The 24,068-nt window shown below is 49.0% G+C and overlaps 1 pseudogene; it reads left to right on the plus strand.

Moving 5' to 3' along the window:
• Nucleotides 1-190: 190 nt before the first annotated feature.
• Nucleotides 191-8,599, plus strand: LOC120709707 (annotated as a pseudogene).
• The last annotated feature ends 15,469 nt before the right edge of the window (nt 8,600-24,068 follow it).

Here is a 24,068-nt window from a genome sequence, read left to right on the forward strand (position 1 = left end):
GCGGACCTGCTCCGAGAAGAGATAATTATAGCAGGGAGTAGGGAGGAAGAAATAGACCTTCGTATCCTTGTCCAAATGTCAGCAGCGCCGATCACACCAAGCGAGAAGGCACGGACGGCGGTGGGTGCTGCTGCCGTTCTTTACCGCTAACTGGTCCTTTCCACTGCGAATCGAGCTCCCACAATTATGGATGAGCACAAATGTCGTGCTCGTGAAGCTCCAGGCCTTGCCAATGGATGAGTACCTTGCGCTCAGGGCGGCACGCAGCAGGCTGACTCGAGGGCCCTCCGGCTCCAACAGCGCAATCGCGGGGCTGGCGCTGCGGAGCACCAAGGTCATCGATCTCTGCGACAGCAGCTGCGACTACGAAGACGACGGAGATTGGGAGGAGGGGGAGTTCTGCCTAGACGACGCGGAGGTTTCTCGCAAGGCGAAGTGACGCCGTGCAGGGTTGCTACAAGAGGAACGCGCCCGTGAACATAGGTTCGTCCAACGACGAATATGGGCGAAGTGGCGCCGCGCAGGGTTCTTGCAAAAGGAACGCGCCCGTGAACATGGATTCGTCCGACGATGAATATGATAGAATCTCTATAAGCCAGTTTATCAAAAAGCGGCAGAAAGCTGAGTTCTGTGCTTAATCACGTGCGTGTCGCACGTGCGTCTATGCTAGTCACAGTAAAACAATGTTACCTATGCAAGAAAATTCGTCTTAGGGGCAATGAGCTGAGCAACACTCCCGGCCTCTACTCAAAATCAAGCTAAGCACATGGCAGTAAGGATGGCAGCCTCGCTGTTCACTTATTAACACGAAGCTTTTATCTTCTCCTGCTACGATAAATAGACACGTATCTTCAAGACCAAAACGTGGCACCTCGTGAGAGGAAAGAGACAACAGTGGGTGGTTCTGGACCATTGGACGCATCTGGCAGCAATGGGTCACGGAACACGAGGAGGAGGAGGGTCGTCGGATGGCGCCGCGCCGCTGCTGTGCGGCGGCACCAGCAGAGCTTGCAGAACAGCACCTGCGACAGGAGAGCTGCGACGACGACGATTAGGCCGTTCCAATTTTTTTTTCAAAAGTCCCTATCACATCAAAAGAAATTTTACTATTTTATATTATTAAATAAAATCTGTTTATAAATGTGTTTTGACAGCTGAGTGTTTTTTCGCGAGACGAATCTAATGAGCCTAATTAATTCATAATTTGCTACAGTGATGCTACAGGATAAATCGTTTATGGTAAAATATGACCCAAATTGCTCCTAAAGGATAAATCGTTGTAGGTGTATCACTTGTCACTTCCTTTTACATGGGTGCTGCTCGGAGTCACGTGTGTGATCTCGAGTGGACCAGTCACGGCACCCCAACCTCTTCAGGATTCCGTATTTTGGATCTAAAATTGACATAATAAATCAGATCCCTCAATGCTTTGTTGTTAGAACAAACTTTTTTTTGAATTTTTTTACTCAAACAATAACAATTGTTCCAATAACAAAAGAAATTGTTTCGGAATAAAAAATAATTATTAGACCTTCTGTGATAATTTAACTGTCAGTCACACGTGTGACTTCTAACATTTGTGTTTTCATACAGCACATCGCGCTTGCAGACTGCTATCGTTTGGTATTCGTGATCCTACACTAGGCCACTAGGGCCCGGTCCATTGTTTCGCACAGAACCCTCGAATTTGCCGGTACGGCACTGGCCACCTACAGCCTCAACGTCATCATGCAGGCCTTCGCCGGCCACCTCGGCGACCTCGAGCTCGCCTCCGTCTCCTTCGCCTGCACCTGCACCGTCCTCGCCGGCTTCAACTACGGCCTCATGGTGCGTGCGTGCGCTAGCTCTCGTGATGCCTCTGTTTCCTTTCATCCTGATGCAAGCCAATGCAAGTGCTTGAGATGCTTTGGATACAATCTGATGTGTATTTGGAATGGTTCAGATCGAGATAGGCGCAGCACGAATTAGAAACACGAAAATATTTCTGTTCTCAAGTTCTCATTGGCACCATCTGCTCCTATATATTTTGTGGAAGATAGTTAAGGGATATAACTTCAAAGCCCATTAGACTCAAATTAAATATCTAAAATCAATATTTTAAAATTTTAGATTCAATTTTTTCAATAATATAGGTCAATATTTAGAAATAGCAGATTCAATATTTTTCAAAAATACAAATCAAAATACTACCATCAACATTTTACACAACTTGTTTCAACATTTAAAGAAAATGGATTCAACATTTTCCAAAATCTAGATCAACACTTTTTGAAATAGGTTCGTTGTATCTTCTTCTCCGGCGACGGTTGCACGCAGGGAGCAGCCACCGCCGCGGCGCGCGTGACCGGGCGGAGCGCTCGGGGCTGGACGGAGCGGGACGCGCGCATAGCTTGCTGGGAGCGGGGGCGCGAAGCAGTTGGCTGCGCGCGGCGCGCATGCGCAGGGGCGGAGGGAGCAGCGAGCGGGGCGCGTGTGCAGGGGTTGGAGCAGCAGTGCGCGTGCGCAGGGGCAGAAGCTGCGGCGTGCCTGCCCAGGGGAGGAGGAAGCAGCGAGCTGCGTGCGTGCCTAGGGCGGAGGGCTCGAGCAGGGAGCAGCGAGCGTGTGTGCCTGAGCAGAAGCAGTGAGCGGCGGCCGGCCGGTAGCAGGAGGCGGCGATGGACGGCGGAAGGTTGGAGATGGTTGGGTCTCGCATCGGTCGGATAAAACTTATACGCATAAATCTCAAACATTGAAAGATTTGAAAGAAAAAATCTCGTGGAAAATATATAAGATTCGGCCCAGCTAGCTTCTATACAATCTAGATTCTGTTTCTGCCTAATTCTATAATCTGGATTCTGCTTCCGCCAGATTATAATGCAACCTAGCTTCTGGTTCTGCCAGACTCTAATTAATAATTATAATTTAAATATAGTCGCTGGATCAATTTTATTTTCTAAGAAATTATCCACCTGGTTATGATGAAAAATATTCTTAAGTAATTAAAAAATATCTGAATCACACATGTTCGCTATTAAAAAAATAATCCGTCCCACCCCTAAATCATCTAAATTAAGTAATTAACCCATACATTTCACCTATTAAAAAATAATCTAAAGTAACCCCTATTTTTCATCTAGATTGCCCATGTGCCATTATTGAAATTAACCTAATTTAAACATTTAAATCTTCATCTAAACTGCATACCTCTATATATCATCCCAAAAAAAGTATCCCTAAAGTATCTCCACTCGCGCCACTATTAATATAGAAAAAATAATTCAAGGTATATGTACAATGTTTTTCATCATATAGACAACATATATGTGCAGGAAATTATGAACATATTGATTTTCATGTCGAACACATAGCTCAAACTAATAAGGTCTCCACTAAACACATGACAAGTACACATGGACATGGGATGTAAAAGGGGGAAACTTTCCGAAAAAAAGTGGTGGTGGTGGTGGTGTGTGTGTTTAACCAAAAATATTGCGAAGTATCTATGTGAGTGTTAAAATATGAACAAATGCCCATGAGCAAGTCCAGTCCCTGCAAAAAGAGAGTTCCTTATGTAGTGGTGAGAAAGAGACAGAGCACCTCTGTTTTCATGAAGAAATCGATGGGTCCTGTTTTTGGGAGTGTTGCCGTGTTGCTGCTGTGGAGCATAATGATAAAGTGGTAGCGAGTGGGGCACACTGACCTTGAACCTGTAAATGCTACTAAATCCCATCCTGATTTGTTAATGCATAGGGACTGAGGCTAAGTCCCTGGAATTCTTTCTTATTATATTAAAACAATTTATTAATTAATTGGCGGTGGGCAATTTGTGCATCTTCGAACACTTACATTTTGTAAGATTATGTGCCATGCTGGAGCACGAGTTGATAGACTAGTCTGACGTCTAATTAATTATGCATGATACTATCCATTGGGAGTAACCTTATGAAGCTTGTGGTCTATCTACATTGTGTTGTTTCGCTTGTTACAAGGGAAATGACAAGCTTTTGCAAAGGTGTGCTGATGTGATATGTATGGTATGGACGTGCAGCTTGGCATGGCGAGCGCACTGGAGACATTGTGCGGGCAGGCGTACGGCGCCAAGAAGCACCACATGATGGGGGTGTACATGCAGCGATCATGGATCGTGCTCTTCGTGTGCGCCGTGCTACTGACGCCGATGTACTTCTTCGCGGAGGACTTCCTCCTCACGGGGCAGCCGCCAGAGCTGTCGGCCATGGCGGGCAAGGTCGCCGTCTGGTTCCTCCCGCTGCACTTCTCCCTGGCCTTCCTCTTCCCGCTGCAGCGGTTCCTGCAGTGCCAGATGAAGAACTTCGTCAACACCATCGCCGCTGCCGCAGCACTCTGCATCCACCTCTTCGTCAGCTGGCTCTTCGTCTAGGCTCCGGTTCGGGCTCGTCGGCGTCGCGCTCACGCTCGGCTTCTCGTGGTGGGCGATCACTGTGATGTTGTTTGCCTATGTCACGTGTGGAGGCTGCCCGGAGACATGGCGGCATGGGTTCACGGTGGAGGCGTTCGCCGGCCTAGGGGAGTTCGTCAGGCTGTCAGCTGCCTCTGGTGTCATGCTCTGCTATGTTCAATTTTAATTCATGTACTCCGCGTTGTTTGGACTTATGATGTTGTATTACTACAACACCTTCTAATTATGTGAATTGGGACCTACGAATTACAATGCGTGCAGCTTGGAGAATTGGTACTACAGGATACTGATCCTACAGACAGAAAACTGTGATGGAACCGCCAAATTAAAACTCTAATTAAGCGTAATGGCCGTCATTTGAACACATCGGGCTCATTAGCTTAACGGGTTAATTTGGCGATCCTTTCTCAACCCACGTCCCGATCGAAACATCATCGATAGTCCCACGCGAAGGTGGGCGCAGATAGTACAAGCACGATACATATTTGAAAATACAACAAATATGCATACGATTCCACCTTAAGTTTTACAAACCCCATTTGAATACGTCCATAGTTTATCAACTTTACAAAACTGAAATTAGATTTCGAATAGAGGAAAGGGCGTACAACTACCAAAAGAGTAACTTAGAAAGGTCCCTAACTAAACGTCTGGCTCCACAACCACCCACCCCTCTGCGTCCCGACGGATGAACTTGACGCAGCAGGGACAGAAGTCTACGTCTGCGTGTCCTGAAATAATTTTGGCAACAAACCCTGAGTATACTAATACTCAGCAAGGCTTACCCGACCAGTGGGTATAACTTAGCCCACATATCTAGACATGCAAGGCTTTTGGCTGGTGGTTATCTTGCAGAAAACAACGACTAAGTAATTCCTCACTTTCCTTATTTTAGCCCAAGTTCTATATAAATTAACATAGTCTAATGTTTGCATAATCAAATCTAGAGCAAACACAGTGGAGCAATAAATAATAAATCATAGGATCATCAACATAGGTATAACCATTTTTCCATCACAACACTACGCTACGACGCAGTGACCAAGGTGCTCATATCCGAGAGCGACTGACGGCGAATCGATTCGATTTAACCTTGCAAGGTGGACCTAACGAACACGGCACGCGTATACCCCGTCGGACCACACGCACCAACCCTTCCCCTCTCCGCCTCGAACTACAGAACCGCCCCACCTACATATAGTCAGCCGAGCTCAACAAGAGACCACCAAAAGTAAACATATGCATCCCATTTCTCTGCGACTACTCGACTCGCCCTAAGGGGTGGTGATGAAGTTCTGTACTTTCGAAGCGAGGCAGTACTAGGCTTACCGGTTTCGACTACCTCCTACTCCCGGCATGCGGTTAGTACAGTTCAAACATGATCAGCGGGGCCAACAACGGCTCGGTCCTTAACCGACCCAGGCGGAACTACACTTCTCCTGCCCGGTCTCAGATTCTATTCTTTCTTTCATTCCAAGGCTTTCATCCATAATTAGTAACTCATATCTGGAAACATAAAACTATCATATATCTCGCGAGTAAACAAGAATTACTCGACTTCTACCGAACCCTATCTAGCATAGCATTTCTATCGTCCTATACATACTAGTACAACTCCAGGACACCTAGGGCTCATGCAACTAGGGTTTCAAACAACTTCTAAACGTAATGCATAAGTAATAAATACATATATAGGTGTCATAAGTTAAATTAATAAGATGTGCAACGGGGCTTGCCTTCGGGCTGCTGCACAGAGCTGGGGTCAGACGGGCCTTGGGCCGGGTGCTCACACCTCTCCTCTTGGGCTTGCGTCGGCTGCTCCTGCGGTGCCGCAATCACCTCAAATACGGCGCCCTCAGCTGCGGATGCTACACGTATGCATATGAAATAAATGAGTGCAGCTCAATAATGTAACTATTTTACTTTAACTAGAAAGCCCTGCGGACTGTCCGCGCCCAAGTGGCGGACCGTCCGCCGTACCATTCTACCGACCCACCAGAACCAAGTACCTCTCTGTATAAACTTCAATCTATACAGCGGACTATCCGCTCACCCTTAGCGGACTGTCCGCAATACACCTACGCCAACCCACCAGAGACAACGTCTCTAGACTAATTTCTAATCCTACCAGCGGACTCTCCGGCCCCCCCTTGGCGGACCGTCCGCAGTTCACGTATCCAATCCACCAGAGACGACAACGTATCTGGAGAAATTTCAAGTTTCAACGGCGGACCGTCCGCTCCCCTATAGCGGACCGTCCGCAGTTCAGTTCTCCTAAACCACCAAAGACAACATCGTCTCTGGACGAAATCTAATCTGATCGGCGGACTGTCCGCACCTCCCAGGCGGACCGTCCGCGATGCATAACTTTTGACCCCCGCGCCACAGGCGGCAGCAAGTGCGGCGGCGACGGCGGCGGCCGTTCACCGGCGCCGGCGACACACCACGGAAAGGGAAAAAGACCGGGGAGCACGAGGAACTCACCACGAATCCATTCCCGCGGTCGGTTCGAGCGAAGGACGACCAGAGAAGCGGATCGACGGTGGAGCAAGGCTTCAAGTGCCTCCCATGGTGACCGGCGGTGGCGGGGGATGATTCCGGCCGTAAGAAGCCGGTCTAGGGGTTTGGGAAGGTGGAGGAGGTGCCGAGGAAGGTTCTTGCGCGAGGAATCGAAGTGTGGTGGCCGGAGGAGGGAGATCGACGGAAGGGGGCGACGACGGCGCGAGCGCTCGAGCTCCGCTCGGCTCTGGACGAAGTGAGGAGGAAGAGAGAAATGACAGGTGGGTCCCACGTCCATCCAGATAAATATCTGAGCGTTGCCTGGCGGACCGTCCGCCGACCCCGAGCGGACCGTCCGCGAGGCGGGTGTTATAGAAACCTCAAGAATGCAGCGGTTGCGGTGGATGTCCTCTCCATCTGGTAAGCTTTAACTTGTTCGTCAAGTTGAGTTTCAGAACTATTGATCGAGTATTACACACCAGAATAATATGTATAATGACCATATATTTTTCATTAATTTTCTCTATGCAGCATGAATATTAATGGATGGGAGATGATGATTCCACTGGCTTTTTTCGCGGGTACCGGGTAATTCTTATTGCAAGGGTACCGTACATGTAGGGACACTACCACGCACGCACACCACCTTGCCTAGTCTTCCCATTATAAATTTTGTACCTAATGAATCAGCAGATTGAATTAGCTTTTTTTTTGAAGAAAAGTATTCATATGGAGTATCTTTGATTAAAAAAATTCCAAATTATGGAGTTCATAGACTTGTAGAATGCTAAATTTGTGGTACATTGACCAGTTTTCTTGCAGGGTCCGCGTGGCCAATGAGCTCGGTGCAGGCAACGGGAAGGGTGCCAAGTTCGCAGCCATTGTATCATCAACGACCTCGATGGTGATCGGACTCTTCTTGTGGGTTTTGATCATCGGCCTCCACGACAAGATCTCCCTCATATTCACCACCAGTGCTGTCGTGCTGGATGCTGTTGATAAGCTCTCGCTCCTGCTGGCCTTCACCATACTCCTCAACAGCATACAACCTGTCCTCTCGGGTTAGTGAGAACTCAGCTCCCATCTACTGTAAGGGCCATAGGATTTTCATGCGAAGTGGTTGAACTCGTGCATGAATCTGGAAACCAAAAAGGAAAAGGGTTGCGTTTGGAGAAATCTAAGGCCTCCTTTGGAATGAGGAATGTCCAAATTGATTATATAGAAAATAGTGAGAACTTTTGGAACAAATAAAGGATTGAAACCCATCAAAAATCTAAATCGATCAAAATTCTTACTAAAACGCCTGGGGCAGGGGTGAAGGTAGAAAATCAGGATGAGGGCCAAATTGCATAGATTGGCTGGGGAGGGGGGCTGTTAAAAATCAAAATTTTCAGCAAGTTATATGGCCAGTGCAAGAAAAACTTTGTACTTCTTTTACATATCACGACGACTCACCAACAGGTTGCTTCTAATGACCAAAACATGGTGATCTTGAATTCAGGTGTTGCTGTTGGCTCAGGATGGCAATCCACGGTGGCCTATATCAACATCGGCTGCTACTATATCATTGGCATACCTATGGGCGTCCTCCTCGGATGGCTCTTCAACCTTGGCGTGCCGGTACCAACTGAACTGTGTGCGCATCGCTTTGTGTTGTGCCCCTGTGCTACCTGCCTTGACTGAGAGACCGAAACTGGCGACCAGAGGGGGGGTGAATGAGAGCCGATCAAAATTTCTTTCGAAATCGATCCGTCGGCCTATATCACAAAAATCACTGCAAGCCCTCAACCTAAGGTATGAGAGAATAGCTATGGACTAGCTATCTCACAGTAGCACACCCTAGGAAACTTCGCGGAAGCAAAACGGGAAAAACTCCCCAAACAGCAGCACTGCTGAGTCAGACCGGTCTAACCGCTAGCACAGACAGGTCAGACCGGTTGGGTCGGAAATTAAATTTCCAGACCGGTTACCCAGACCGGTTAGACCGGTCGCTCCCAGACAGCCCGCAACCAAAGCTTCAAATGGCAAATCTCGAGCAAACAAAGTCTAAATCCAACGAAACTTGGAGGATACCTTCACACCTGTCCCGTGAACATATCCCCAAGAGATCTCTTCAAAAAGATTAAATAATCTTGAGAATTCGGGGGAAGATCAAAGTGGATTGGGGTTTTCTCAAGAACACAAAAACTCCAATTCGTGAGAACTCACGATTCCAGGGGGTTTGGCACTAGGCTAGATGCATCGGAATTGTCACAAAGAGTTCAACAAACCACGAATTCAAAGGGTTGTCTCCTCCAAACACAAAACACACCAAAAGAGGAGAATTCGAACCCAAAACGCAAGAGAGGAGGGAGAGGACGAGAACTCAGCACACAAAGGTGAACCTCAAACGAATTTCATTCATTAATCTCGGAGGAATTCACCTATACAAAGGCTAGAGCCTACCACACCATCATCCACCCTCTAGATTGGAGAGATTAGCTATAATCTAACCTTCTTTTGCGTTGGAGACCTTGGCCCTAACCTGGAGCAGGGGGAAGGGGAAGGAAAAACCGAAAAGGACTCAAGAGACTCGAAGCCCACGACCTGGAGAAGGGGCGACTTAAATACTCGGCTGTCGCGGCCAGACCGGTCAGAACGGTCCATGGGACCGGTCAGACCGGTCGGGTCTGCAGCAGCCCGCTGTACAGACTCAATTGACGGCGGAGTTTCTTTCTTCGACTCGAAGTCTTTGCTGCGATGCCGCCACGTCGACGAAGTTCCGGTCCGCGGTTTTGGAGGGTCCGCGAAACCCGGGTAGGTGGCCGGTTTTGAGAAAACCGACAAAACTTCACGCACGGGAAGATTCACACCTCCACGCCGTGGCCCTAGACACCGTTCCCGTCTCGGCCTTCTGACGGCCCTAGACGCCGCCCGACGCCCGTCACCTCCTCGCCCGCAGCGAGGCCCTAGACGCCGTCGACGCCCGTCGCATCCGTCAGTCCCGAGACCGGCGCCCGTGCCTCCACGACTTGGCGTCTTCAACCGCCATCCGCCTGCTTGGTTTTGTGGTGCAAACCAAGAAACCCGCCTTCCGTCGCCGCTTGCGCCCTCGATCTAGGAATGGACGCCACAGCTGCCGCCCGGCCTGAGCTCCTGTCCCGGCTGCACTTCACCGCCGTCCACCGCACGGTCCATCGGCCACAGCACCTCCACGGCAGCTCTCCGTCGACACTTGACGCCCGTGTACCTGCAATCCAAAGACCAAGCGCACGATCACACCGCACGGTTGACAATTCACTCAGCACAAGCAGGATAGAGTACTAGACCTGGGCATGGGTCACCCGACCCGAACAACCCGACCCAACCCGCCCGAAAAAAACCCGACCCGACCCGACCCGAGCTACGTGGCGGGTGGGCGCGGGCCGTATTTTTTGACCCGCAACAATCAACGGGCCGGGCACGGGCCGTGATTTTTGACCCAAAACCCGACCCAACCCGAAAAACCCGACCCAAATGCCAAAAAAACCCGACCCGACACGCCCGCGCAGGGTGCACGGGCCAACCCGACCCGACCCGGTGATAGGTACGGGTCGGGCGCGGGCCGTCCTATGCGACCCGTGACCCGACCTTGACCCGACCCGAACCCGACCCGACCCGACATTTGCCCAGGTCTATAGAGTACTCAACATTCCTCAATCTCCCCCTTGATGAGTGCATTGTCAACACACCACCTGTAACCAGAGAAGTGATGAAATAGAAAGAAGAAAGTGAAGAACTCAAGCAAGTGACAAAAAGCTCAGAAAGTCAAGACTAGTCACTTACTCAAGCACAGATCGATTCCCTAAGACAAGGGCAACGGCTCGACGCAATCGATCAAAAGCCAAAACATGACTCCTCAAAGACAGAGGTAACGCTCGACGCAGTCATGTTGGAAGAGGAGGGAAAACGAGAAAACTCAAGAGCCAGGAACAAAGCAGACACTCCCCAAGCAAAGTTTTTCCCTATCACAAGTTCAACTCTCCCAAAATGATGCACTCTCAAAGCCCTGTGCACAACAAATTTTTCAAAAAATCAAACAAGTCTCCCCCTTGTTCGATCACTTCTCCCAAAAATTCTTCCCCTTGTTGGCACATGCACACATCAAGCCTAAACAAACCTAAAGCTCCTCCTGAAGCGGAGACTCCCCCTGAACAGATGCTATGCAATGAATGCAATGCAGGAGGTGTAAGTGAAAGCATTCAGGGATACAAGGATATGAGCAACATCTAGTCACAAGCACTTGTGCATCCATAAACAAGACCTGCATCTAGCTCAACAGGGTATATCAAATCAGTCTAGAGTTAGGCAAGTTCAGTTTAGGAGAAATAAAAGCATCACCCATGATCTAGCACTAACAAGTAGGGACAGGAAAGCAGTGCTAATCATACTCATACAGGTGAGCCAAAACAACCAAAGCATGTTGCAAACATTCATTTTTCAATCGAATTATATCAAGCAATTCTTAATGCCAGGGGTTGAAAGCTTGTCATGCTTTACTTAGCAACGAGGCCAAGCCTATGCCAAAGACAATCAGAAGCTTAAGACACTCGTTTCAGTCATGCACAGCCTTGCCCGGGTTCTCACAAGTGCAAAGTGAGCCGTCCCGAAATCTCGATCAATGCGACAAGCAATCCCACCTGGATCTTTTCAATCCATTTCAAGAATAGTTCAAGCACTTTTATCAGATTTAGATCATTTCAAGTATGAATTGCTGAACGAAAAGCTACACTAACATGAATAAGATAGCAAAGCATATCAACACGCCCTAACATGCTAGTAGCCAAGACAGAGTGATCATATTTTCAGATTTTCAAATCAAAATAGCTTAACTCAGATGATGTCATATACACAGTGGAGCAAGCTATACATGATCAAATTTATCACCTCGCACTAGCAGGCACTAGAAGATCATAGCAATGTATACAAGAATGCTAGTGCAAGTGAGGCAATGCAAAATGCAAACATGTACAATGCATATGCACAATGCAACTACCAAACCTAGAAATCAAAGAGAAGCAAATAAAACCTACAAAGCTAACCAAAGAAAAGTCAGCGATCAAAAGGGGTAACAAACCCCAAGCTCCCCTCGCAAGCGAGCAAAAGTGTCCTGCTCTAGCGGTTTCGTGAGGATATCTGCGGTTTGCCTCTCTGAAGAGACATGGATTAGGTCTATGTGTCCTCTCTCATGATTATCTCGTATGAAATGGAATCTGATATCTATGTGCTTGGTTCTGGAGTGTAGGACAGGGTTCTTTGCAATGCTAATGGCTGACATGTTGTCTACAAAGATGGGAACCCTACCGAAACTCAAACCATAATCCTGCAAGGTTTGTTTCATCCAAAGTATCTGAGAGCAGCAGCTAGCAGCGGCAACATACTCAGCTTCTGTGGAAGAAAACGCTACGCTAGCCTGCTTGCGAGAGGACCAAGACACCAAAGATGTATCGAGAAATTGATAAGTGCCGGATGTTGACTTGCGATCCAACCGACACCCACCGAAATCGGCATCAGAAAAGCCCACCAAAACCAGAGAAGAATCCGCAGAGTACCAAAGACCAAATTCAGGGGTGAATTTCAGATACCTGAAGATGCGTTTCACCACCTGCCTGTAGGAGGTGCGCGGAGAAGCCTGGTACCGCGCACAAAGGCCAACGCCGAACTGAATGTCGGGCCACGTCGCTATCAGGTACAGGAGAGAGCCGATCATGCTCCTATACTCCTTCTGGTCCACCGTCTCACCGTCCAAGTCCTCATCAAGCGCCGTTGATGTGCTGATCGGAGTCGGCTGAGGTGACAAGTCACTCATGTCGAACTTCCGCAGCAAGTTCCTATTGTACTTGGCTTGATGGATGAACGTGCCCTGAGGAGTTTGCTTGATCTGCAGCCCGAGGAAGAACTGCAGCTCACCCATCATGCTCATCTCGAACTCCCTGGACATCTGCTCAGAAAACTTGGAGACAAAAGCGTGAGAAGAGTCACCAAAGATAATATCATCCACGTATATCTGAACTAATATGAAGTCATTGCCAGACCGCATGAGGAACAAAGTTTTATCCACACATCCCATTTTAAAACCTTGAGCCAGCAAAAATGTTTTCAATCTATCATACCAAGCTCTGGGTGCCTGTTTCAAACCATAAAGTGCTTCCTGAAATTTGTAAACACGGTTTGGACACTTGGGATTTTCGAAACCAGGGGGTTGTTTCACATAAACCTCTTCTTCGATAAAACCATTTAAGAAGGCAGATTTCACATCCATTTGGAAAACCTTAAAACCCTTGGAAGCAGCAAATGCAAGAAAGATTCAAATATCTTCCAAACGAGCAACATGGGCAAAAGTCTCCTCAAAATCAATACCCTCTTTTTGGCAAAATCTCTGGGCAACAAGACGAGCCTTGTTTCGAACAACCAACCCATCCTCACTCTGCTTGTTTTTGAAAATCCACTTCGTTCCGATGGGATTACAAGCAGGTGGAGGCTCGACCAAAACCCAAACTTAGTTTCTTTCAAAAATTTCAAGTTCCTCATACATGGCATTGACCCAATTAGAATCGGAAAGAGCGGGTCCAATATCCTTGGGCTCAAAAGAGGCAACAAATGCTGAATGAGCAAAGCCAGCGATACTTGTTACCTTGGACCTGGTGACTCGCTCGTTGAGATCACCTAGCATCTGTTGAGGTGGATGACGACGCTGAATGTGTCGCGGTGCTTCCCTTGTCGAAGTCGCCTCCTCCTCAACCAAATCTGGTGTCTCCTCTGGTGCAGCTGGTGAAGCCTGAGTCACCTGCTCGATCGGCCCCCGTGAAGTAGACGTAGTCGGATCGGGGCCGTCATCATCGTCCGAGCTCATGGCGGAGGCAACTAGGTCCACAGCACACGTGGTAGCCTCAGCCTCACCCTCCACAGCTTCTTCCTCCTCATCTTCAAAGATGGAGGTGCCGAGCTCATCATCTCCTGCAACTTCAAAGACAGAAGAATTGCACGGTGCAGTCTTGTCGAAAGTGACTTCACAAGTCTCTCTGACAATATTAGTATCAATAATCAGCACACGGTACGCTCTAGAGTGAGAAGCATAACCGAGAAAAATGCCGTCAGACGAGCGAGACTCAAACTTATCAAGATTTCCATCTTTCAGCACAAAGCACTGATAACCGAAGACTCTGAGATGATCAACACGGGGCTGGCGTCCAAATCGCAACTCATAAGAAGTCTTGTGCATGAAAGCACGCAAGAAAATGCGGTTGGACACATAACAAGCGGTGTTAACCGCCTCAGCCTAGTATTTGCAAGGAGTCCTATGCTCATCGAGCATCGTCCTCGCCATCTCAAGCAGCGTCCGATTCTGCTATGGAGTGTAGGGAGAAAAATACTAGTGTTCAAGCCCTTGATCACTGCAAAAGGCGTCAAAACGAGCGTTTTTGAATTCTGTGCCATTATCACTGCGAATCGCTCGCATGGCCTGGGTAGCTCGTTTTTCAACCTCAAGATCAAGTCTCGAACAAACTCGAAAGCCTCATCCTTGGTTCTCATGAAAAAGACCCAAGAATAGCGAGAGAAGTCGTCCACGATCATAAGAACGTACGACTTCCCACCAACAAACATCACCCTAGAAGGACCAACTGTGTCCATGTGTAGCAACTCTCCAGGGTGAGCGGTCATCACCTGATTAACAGGCAGATGAGAAGCGGCAATCATCTTCCCGTGGCGACATGGATGGCAAACAAGGTCCTTTTCACACATCAATTTGGGCAATCCTCGGATTAGGCCAAGTGAGCTAAGTCTCGACAACAAATCGAAGCTCAAATGTCCAAGTCTCCTATGCCACTTCCACAAATCAGAAGAAGGACCAGCCAACACGCAACGAGAAGGGCCAAGAGGAGTTCCAGAGAAGTCAACCAAGAAAACCCGATCGTGAGGTGTAATCCGGCAAACCAAATCTCCTCTGGAATCCAAAACACGCGAACAACCCTCCTTAAAGCGAACCTCAAACCTCTCATCAAGAAGTTGCGAAACAGAGAGAAAATTGAACCTAAGGTTCGAAACCAAAGCAACCTCTCTCAGGGTAAAGCGATCAGAAACTCGAACAGCGCCAAGTCCACGTACCTTTCCTCTTCCATTATCCCCGAACAGAATGTACTCCTTTGAGCGCATCGGGGTGAGGCTGGAGAACCATTTGTCATTCCCGGTCATATGGCGCGAACAACCGGAGTCCATGATCCACTTATTCTCCAAGCCTCCAACCTGCACATCAGTAGTGAGACAAAGGGTGAGCAAATGTCTCAACACTGGGGTTAGCAAAGTGAGAAGCAAACCAGTGTCGAGTCATTTGCTCTACAGAAGGGTTAGCAAAACCAGGCAAAGCGTATCCCCCATCCCGTCTACCACGTGACTGACGAACACCACCGCGAGGAAAGCGTGGTGCCTCGAAACCTCCTCCAAAGCCTCGGTCCTGTGGTCCATAGCCGTACTGAAAACGACCAGGAGCACGACCAGCAAAGCGACCACCCGCTGGAGCACAGTAAGAGCCACCGTCTCCCTGTCCTCCACCTACACGGCGCGCCCTAGCATCTTGCCTACCACCACGCCGAGGAGGACCATGCACCTGAGCAGAGTACATGTCCGCATTCCGTCTCTCCTGCTCATGCCTGACAGCCCGCTTCCTTCTGAAGCAAAACTCCTCCAGGTGACCTTCCCTGTCACAGTACTCGCTGTGGTACCTTACCTCACGCTTGGGAGGCGGAGGCCTAGCCTGCGGATGGGGAGGAGCAGCCCCCTTCTTCTGGGCAACCTGGGTTGTGGCAGCAGGGAGCGCATCAAGGGGATTCCTCAGCTCATTGGGCTTTGGAACCCAAACCTGCTTCTGTGGAGGTGCTTTTTGTGGTTCTTTCAGCACACCATCCACAGGGTTAACAAGCGAAGGCTGCGTGCTCGAACTAGCAGTGTTCAGAGCACTCTAAACTCCAGTAGCCTTGCCGATCTTACCATACAACATGTCAAAGTCTGACTTTGTGTAGGTGTAACCGACCCCAAAGCCATCACCACGCTTGAACTGCTTAATCATCATGCCCAACTGCGGCTCACTAGCAAAAACCCAACTAAGAATCTCCCTATGATAGGTATTCTCATTTTCCAAGTTGGCTTTCTCTACCGCAAGATTATCCAAATTAGAGATCAAACCAGGGCAAACAGAGCAGTCAATAGGTGGGCTAGACTCCACGACCTTAGTCTTCCCCAAAGACTTAATCAAGGCATTCTTCTCATCTAGCTCCGACCTAAGCGTGGGACAAAACTTACAAGCACCAAGCAGAACAGGCCTAGACCTAAGCTCCTCTAGTTCACACACAACAGTAGCAAACTTTGACTATAAAGAAGCTAGATCAGCCTTAAAGATAGGACACTCATCACATTCAAGCACATCACTAACAATGGGAGCGTCCTTAACCAGTTCAAGTTCATGCTTGGCCTTAGCGAGCTCATGAGACACGTCAGTAAGCGAAGTTTTAGCAACATCTAAGTTCATAATGTTCTCATCATGCTTGGCACGGAGAGCAACAAGATCGTTCATGTGAGATATGCAGCCAGCGCACTCATCCTCACTAGATTTCTCTCTAGCACAAGCCAGCTCAGCCCTAAGCTTTCTACGCTCTCTAGCTGCTTCCTTAAGTAGCCTTTTCTGGTTCTCGAGAGCGGTGTACAACTCCCTAACCTTTGTATCTAGCAGGTCGATCGTGGAGTTTACCTCTGAATCACTCTCGGATCCAGGAGAAGAGTCGGCGTGCGTCGGTGTAGCATGTCCACCTGAAGACGCACGTGCACCATCGGCTTCGCCCGCCATGGTGCAGAAACCCTTGCGCCGACCGGCCGCCAAGCACAGGCCGATGAAGCTGGTGACTTCCTTGTCCCGCTTCTTCTTCTCCTTGTCGTTGTCGTCGGAGGTCGGTGAAGAAGAGCGATCGGTGTCGGAGCTCTTGTCGAGGTCACTGAGCTGCGCTAGAAAGGCCTTCTCCCGCTTCTTAGCCTTGTACTGGAAGCGCTTCTTGAGCGACTCCTTGTCGAAGCATCCTCCCCGGTCACGACTGTGGTGCTTGTGGCGCCGACGCTCCTTATTGGAGCCTCCCTCGTCGCGGTCGCGGTGGCGGTAGTAGTCGAAGTGGTTGTTCTGGACACCGCCGGACTTCTTGGGGCAATCGGCGATGAAGTGGTTCAGATCACCGCAGCTGTAGCACCCGGGGTTCTTCTTCCTCTGCCTGTTGTGGTAGACGCGTTGGAACTTGCTGATGAGGAGGCACAAGTCGTCGTCGCCCAGCGTCTCCAGCTGCTCATCTGTAACAGAAGGCAAAGATGCAAGAGAAAAGCCAAGAGCAGAGTTAGCGTTAGAGCTCGATCCACCTGGGCCAGTCACAAGAGCGATGCTCTTGGAAGGAGGGGCACCATTGAGCGTTACACCTCCGTGGCCTTGAGCTTGCTGAAAAGCTCGTTCACGGTTAGAGTCTCGTAGCCAGCAGACTCAATGATCGTGTTCACCTTGAGTTCCCACACAGAGCGATCAAGTGCATAGAGCAGCTTGAGGACCTTCTCATGCTCTGTGTACTCAAGGGCATCAGCAGATTTGTTCGCATTAACCTTGTTCGCAATCGATTGAAACCGACTGAACATGTCGCCAATGCTCTCACCCGGCCCCTGTGTGAAGTTCTCATATTCATGCCGGTGAGTCTCGAATAGTTTGGCCTTCACCTGAGGTGTGCCCTCGTGGTAGTTCTCAAGGCACGTCCAAACTTTGTGGGCTTCCTGAAAACTCTGGACGCGTGAGAACTCCGCACAAGAAACGCCAGCGAATAAGGCATTGACAGCATTGGCGTTGGCCTCGTGCTCGGACACCTGAAGAGGTGTGGTCCGAACGGCAAGCACCTCGTAAGACTGGTTCCTGGTAATCTCCCAAACCTCGGCTTCCATGCTTTGCAAGAAGGCTCACATACGCTCCTTCCAATAAGCATAGTCCTCGCCGGCAGACACAGGGATCTTACCAAGACTCGTCATGGTCGCCAAGTGGTTTTCGAACCGGTTTAGGTACTGAAAATCTCAATCAAGCTCTGATACCAATTGAGGGACCGAAACTGGCGACCAGAGGGGGGGTGAATGGGAGCCGATCAAAATTTCTTTCGAAATCGATACATCGGCCTATATCCCAAAAATCACCGCAAGCTCTCAACCTAAGGTATGAGAGAATAGCTATGACTAGCTATCTCACAGCAGCACACTCTAGGAAACTTCGCGGAAGCAAAACGGGAAAAACTCCCCAAACAGCAGCACTGCTGAGTCAAACCGGTTGCTCCCAGACAGCCCGCAACCAAAGCTTCAAATGACAAATCTCAAGCAAACAAAGTCTAAATCCAACGAAACTTGGAGGATACCTTCACACCTGTCCCGTGAACATATCCCCAAGAGATCTCTCCCAAAAGATTAAAGAATCTTGAGAATTCAGGGAAAGATCAAAGTGGATTGGGGTTTTCTCAAGAACACAAAAACATCAATTCGTGAGAACTCACAATTTCAGGGGATTTGGCACTAGGCTAGATGCATCGGAATCATCACAAAGAGTTCAACAAACCACGAATTCAAAGGGTTGTCTCCTCGAAACACAAAACACACCAAAAGAGGAGAATTCGAACCCAAAACGCAAGAGAGGAGGGAGAGGACGAGAACTCAGCACACAAAGGTGAACCTCAAACGAATTTCATTCATTAATCTCGGAGGAATTCACCTATACAAAGGCTAGAGCTTACCACACCATCATCCACCCTCTAGATTGGAGAGATTAGCTATAATCTAACCTTCCTTTGCGTTGGAGACCTTGGCCCTAACCTGGAGTAGGGGAAAGGGGAAGGAAAAACCGAAAAGGACTCAAGAGACTCGAAGCGCACAACCTGGAGAAGGGGCGACTTAAATACTCGGCTGCCGCGGCCAGACCGGTCCTTGGGACCGGTCAGACCGGTCGGGTCTGCAGCAGCCCGCTGTACAGACTCAATCGACGGCGGAGTTTCTTTCTTCGACTCGAAGTCTTTGCTGCGATGCCGCCACATTGACGAAGTTCCGGTCCGCAGTTTTGGAGGGTCCGCGAAACCCGGGTAGGTGGCCGGTTTTGAGAAAACCGCCAAAACTTCACGCGCGGGAAGATTCCCGCCTCCACGCCGTGGACTTAGACGCCGTTCCCGCCTCGGCCTTCTGACGGCCCTAGACGCCGCCCGTCACCTCCTCGCCCACAGCGAGACCCTAGACGCCGTCGACGCCCGTCGCCTCCGTTAGTCCCGAGACCGACGCCCGTGCCTCCACGACTTGGCGTCTTCAACCGCCGTCCGCCTGCTTGGTTTTGTGGCGCAAACCAAAAAACCCGCCTTCCGTCGCCGCTTGCGCCCTCGATCCAGGAATGGACGCCACAGCTGCCGCCCGGCCTGAGCTCCTGTCCCGGCTGCCCTTCACCGCCGTCCACCGCACGGTCCATCGGCCACAGCACCTCCACGGCAGCTCTCTGTCGACACTTGACGCCCGTGTACCTGCAATCCAAAGACCAAGCGCACGATCACACCACACGGTTTTACAATTCACTCATCACAAGCAGGATAGAATACCCAACATTCCTCATTGACTAACATGACCATTGACTAGATCGATATAAACATTTCCCTTGCCAAACTTCTGCAGGGGATCTGCCTTATGGTAAGATTGCTAATCCGCTAACCATTGGGATGCGCATGGTGTCCATTGGCAGGCCATGATCGCGAGCACGCGCATGGACAAGTTGTCGCAAGTCCGATGAGCCTGAGGATCGACCAATGGCAGACACACATTGGTCTTTTCCGGGAATTTGGAACCCTAGAAGGCTAGCACGCATGAGTTTGTAGGAAAATGTAGGCGCCCAATCGTGACATTTGTGTATTTACTGCTACAAGTTTTCATTAGGGCTAGGTCCCGGGTGTGTGTTCTCACTATTGCGATTTGTCGCATGATTATTCATTGTCGATTTGATCCATGCGTTTGCATACATCAGTCGATCGAGGTGTTTGCTTTCGGATCCCTTCCTGTTGATTGCAACTCGCACTCTTCACACCAAAGGGCATCCACCGAGCATGGACTGATGGATGATGGATCGATACACCTGCTGATGGGGACAACAGATTCGATACACCGAGCGTGAATTTTCCGAGGGTGCTGGTCGGGTGGGGAAGTTGTGAACCGTTGATGTGCTTCAAAAATTGTGCAGCTTGATTGGAGGGTGCCAAGGCTAGTCCCGTCACTTTGTCACTTCACTGGCAAATGAGAGCTAACCAATAACCACTTAACCAGGCAAGGAAAGAGGCGCATGTTGGTATGGAAAAAAAAAATTTGGTTCACCGGGGCGCACCCAACCCCGATGCCGCCACCGGTGCATCCAAAACCATCTGATGGTGATGATTCCGGCTTGTTTTTTCCAGCACCGGCCCGTTTTACCATCTAGCAGAGATAGTTTGGATACTGTAGCACATTTTATTGTTATTTGGTAATTAATTCTAATTATAGATTAATTAGATTTAAAAAATTTATCTCGTCCTAATCAGTTAAACTATATAATTAATTATTTTTTCAACTATATTTAATGCTCCATATATGTGTCTAAAGTACTATAGAAAATTTTCTAGAAAAAGCCGCTTCAGCGCCCAGCTCCTGTGCGAGCCTTCGCCCCCCCTCCCCCCAATGCACAGATGGCGGCATCAGGGTTGGGGGCGCACGGGAGCCTCCGTGCGTCCGGGGCGCACCAAATATTTTTCGTGTTGGCATGACATTTAGGATCCACGGATTTCTTGTCGACATTGCCCTTGAGCCCGGAGATTTGTTAGAAAAAATATGTAAACAATTTTTGGTAAAATAAAAAAATATGTCAACAATTTTCAAGTAAAATATATAAACAAATTTATTAAAAAGTGTATACTTTTCTAAAAAAAGTATTATTTCCTTTTATAAAGTTATATAAATATTTTTTTTAAATGTATATATTTCTTCCATAAAACTTGAAAAAGGTAAGGGACTCAAAAGGTAGAGGTAGAATAAAAAATAAAATAAGTTTTTTTCCCAGCCAGAGCCAATGAAGGATGAACAACTTTTTTTTTGAGGGGGTACCAATTTACTCAATTAACATTGTAGCTGGTACAAACTCCATCAGGAGGATCAAAAAACCAAACATGTCTTCCTTCCGATTCATAAATTGAGCTTCTAGCTAAAGTATGGGCATCGATGTTCGATGCTCTTCCTTCATGAACGACCTCTGCTCCTTCAAAGCTCGCCATCGCCGCCTTGATCTCTCTGATCACATGGCCGTATCGGCTCATTCCCGACCCCTCCAAGCTCCGGACTGCACCAGCACAATCAGAGGCTATCCGCACCCTGCTGATCATCGAATCCGCTGCCAGGGTGAAGCCTTCGCGGCACGCCAGAACCTCCACCGTCTCCGGGTCAGTAATGCCGTTCAGAACAAGAGCCGACGCTCCCATGAAAATGCCCCTCCCATCTCTTGCCACCGCCGCCAACGCCACCAGGTCAGAGTTTTTGGAGAGGGCAGCATCAACATTTACCTTCATCAACCCTGGTGGAGGTGGGATCCACCTAGGAGCCGCAGCCGGGACAGCGCACGCCGGCGCACTACCCAACCTCTCCGACTTCGGCGTCGCCATCTCCAGGTCTGCAATAAACCTCTTGATGAAGCTGTGAGTTGACAGCGGGCTTTGAAACATATTTTCATGAATAGCTTTCCTCCTCGCATACCAGATTGCCCACATCGATACAAACAGTCGCACCCGGTGATCATGATCGAGACCCCGAATTGCTTCATGGAGCCACCCGCGCGCGTTGTCGTCTCGCGCCTGGCTGATAAACTCAACAATTTCATCACTCTGTAGAGCCCAGACACATCTCGCCATGTTGCACTCTAGCAGTGAATGCTTCCATGAGTCCTGACCGCCACAGATGGAGCACGCACTCGTTTGTGCCATGTGGCGGCGGTGCCTCACATCGGCCGTCGGAATGGAGTGCTTGGCAAGCCTCCAGAGGAACACCCTGATCTTTGACGGGACCTTGATAGACCACAAGTCCGCCCACTCTCGCTGGTCCGCTTCAACGTCTGATCTTCCCGGATTATGTTCAATCCAATCCTATCTCCTCTCACACATACTGGCAAGCATCCGATAAGCCGATCGGACCGTGAAAACACTGGACTTCTCGTAATGCCATGCCCAGAAATTCGCCTGCCTGCGCCTCGACAGTGGAATACTTCTGATCAGCTCCCCATCCATCGGCAGGAAGTGAGTATCCACTGCCTGCACATTCCACATGAGTGTCACCGGATCAATGAGTTCACTAACCTTAACCGGCGGTGTCTCGCTGATGCAACAGATCGGCCGTAACTGCCCATCCCTAGGGATCCAGTTCGAGCTCCACACCTCCGTCTCTTCACCGGTGCCAATCCTCCGGATGAGACCCTGCTAAAGAACATCTCGGCCATCAACGATAGCACGCCACACTCTGGACGGAGAAGGTCCCAGAGCCGCATCCAAGAACAAAGTATCCGGGAAGTACACCGCCTTGAGAACCCTCGCACTGAGCGTGTCTGGATCCTGCAAAATCCTCCACGCCTGCCGAGCCAACAATGCAAGGTTGAACATCTCTATATCTCGGAAGGCCATGCCTCCCAAGTTTTTTGGTTTAGTCATCTCCTCCCATTCAACCCAGCACGTCTTCTGACTGCCCTCCTTGCTTCCCCACCAGAAGCTCTGGAGTAATCTGTCAATGTGCTGGCATAATCCCCGAGGAAGTCTGAAACAGGACATCGAGAAAGTAGGAACAGCTTGCGCCACAGACTTGATGATGACTTCTTTGCCGCCAGAAGAAAGGGTTTGTTCTAGTCAGCCCTGAACTCGCTTCCACACCCTGTCTTTTAGGTATTTGAAGGCCCCATTTGTCGAAACCCCCACATCCGAGGGCATGCCCAGATACTTCTCGCCGAGTGCAACATTATGAACTTGTAGAGCATTCATGACCACTTCACGAGTGCTCTCACTAACTCCTTTTGCCAAGTGTATAGATGATTTGTCCATATTAATTCACTATCCAGAAGCCTGGCAATAGATGTGTAACACATCTTTCACCTGATCCGCACTCTCCCTATTCGCCTTAAAAAACAGCAGGCTGTCATCTGCAAACAAAAAGTGACTAACCATCGGAGCCAAGGTTGCCACTGTAATTCCCCTGAAGTTCGATGACTGGATTCTGGACTTCAAAAGGCACGAAAGGCCCTCTGCTGCTAGTAAGAACAAATAAGGTGAGATCGGATCCCCCTGGCGGATCCCCCTAGACGGTGCAAAACTCTCCTGTCGCTCCCATTAAAAAGAATAGAGAAAAAAAACCGAGGTTACCAATCTCATAATAGAGTCGACCCACATCTGATGAAAGCCAAGCAGTAGCATGATAGCTCTTAGGTAGCTCCACTCCACCCGGTCATAAGCTTTCCGCATATCCAGCTTAAGAGCAGCGAACCTGCTGTCGCGGCCACGCTTCTTCTTTATGAAATGCATACACTCATAAGCTGTAATTATGTTATCGGTAATCAACCGTTCTGGCACAAAGGTTGACTTCTCTTCTAAGATCACATCAGGCAGCACCTTCTTCAGCCTGTTTGCCAGCACCTTGGAGGCTATTTTGTAGACGACGTTGCATAAGTTTATAGGCCTAAACTGGCCCAACTCCTCCGGGCTCTCCACTTTTTGGGATAAGTACAATGCAAGTACTGTTGATAACTGAAGGATCATCATCCCGTCTCAAGATTCTAAGCACCACCTCAGTTAGAGCAACTCCAACAGATTGATCTTCTCATTTCCCCTTTCTCACTATATAGAGAAATCTTCTTTTTTTAATTTCAACATATATGGAAGAAGTGCTCAGCAGATTGATTTTCCTCTCTTTTTATATGGAAAGGGAGATGTGATGTCTCCCCTTTCTATTGGGGATTGGAGAGAAATTATTGGGGATTGAAAAAAATAAAGGGGAAAGGGAGATGGAAAATCAATATGTTAGAGTAGATTTTTTCAACATCAATTCTCTATATTGA

This window comes from Panicum virgatum, chromosome 5K, assembly GCF_016808335.1.
Source record: "Panicum virgatum strain AP13 chromosome 5K, P.virgatum_v5, whole genome shotgun sequence".
NCBI lineage: Eukaryota > Viridiplantae > Streptophyta > Magnoliopsida > Poales > Poaceae > Panicum > Panicum virgatum.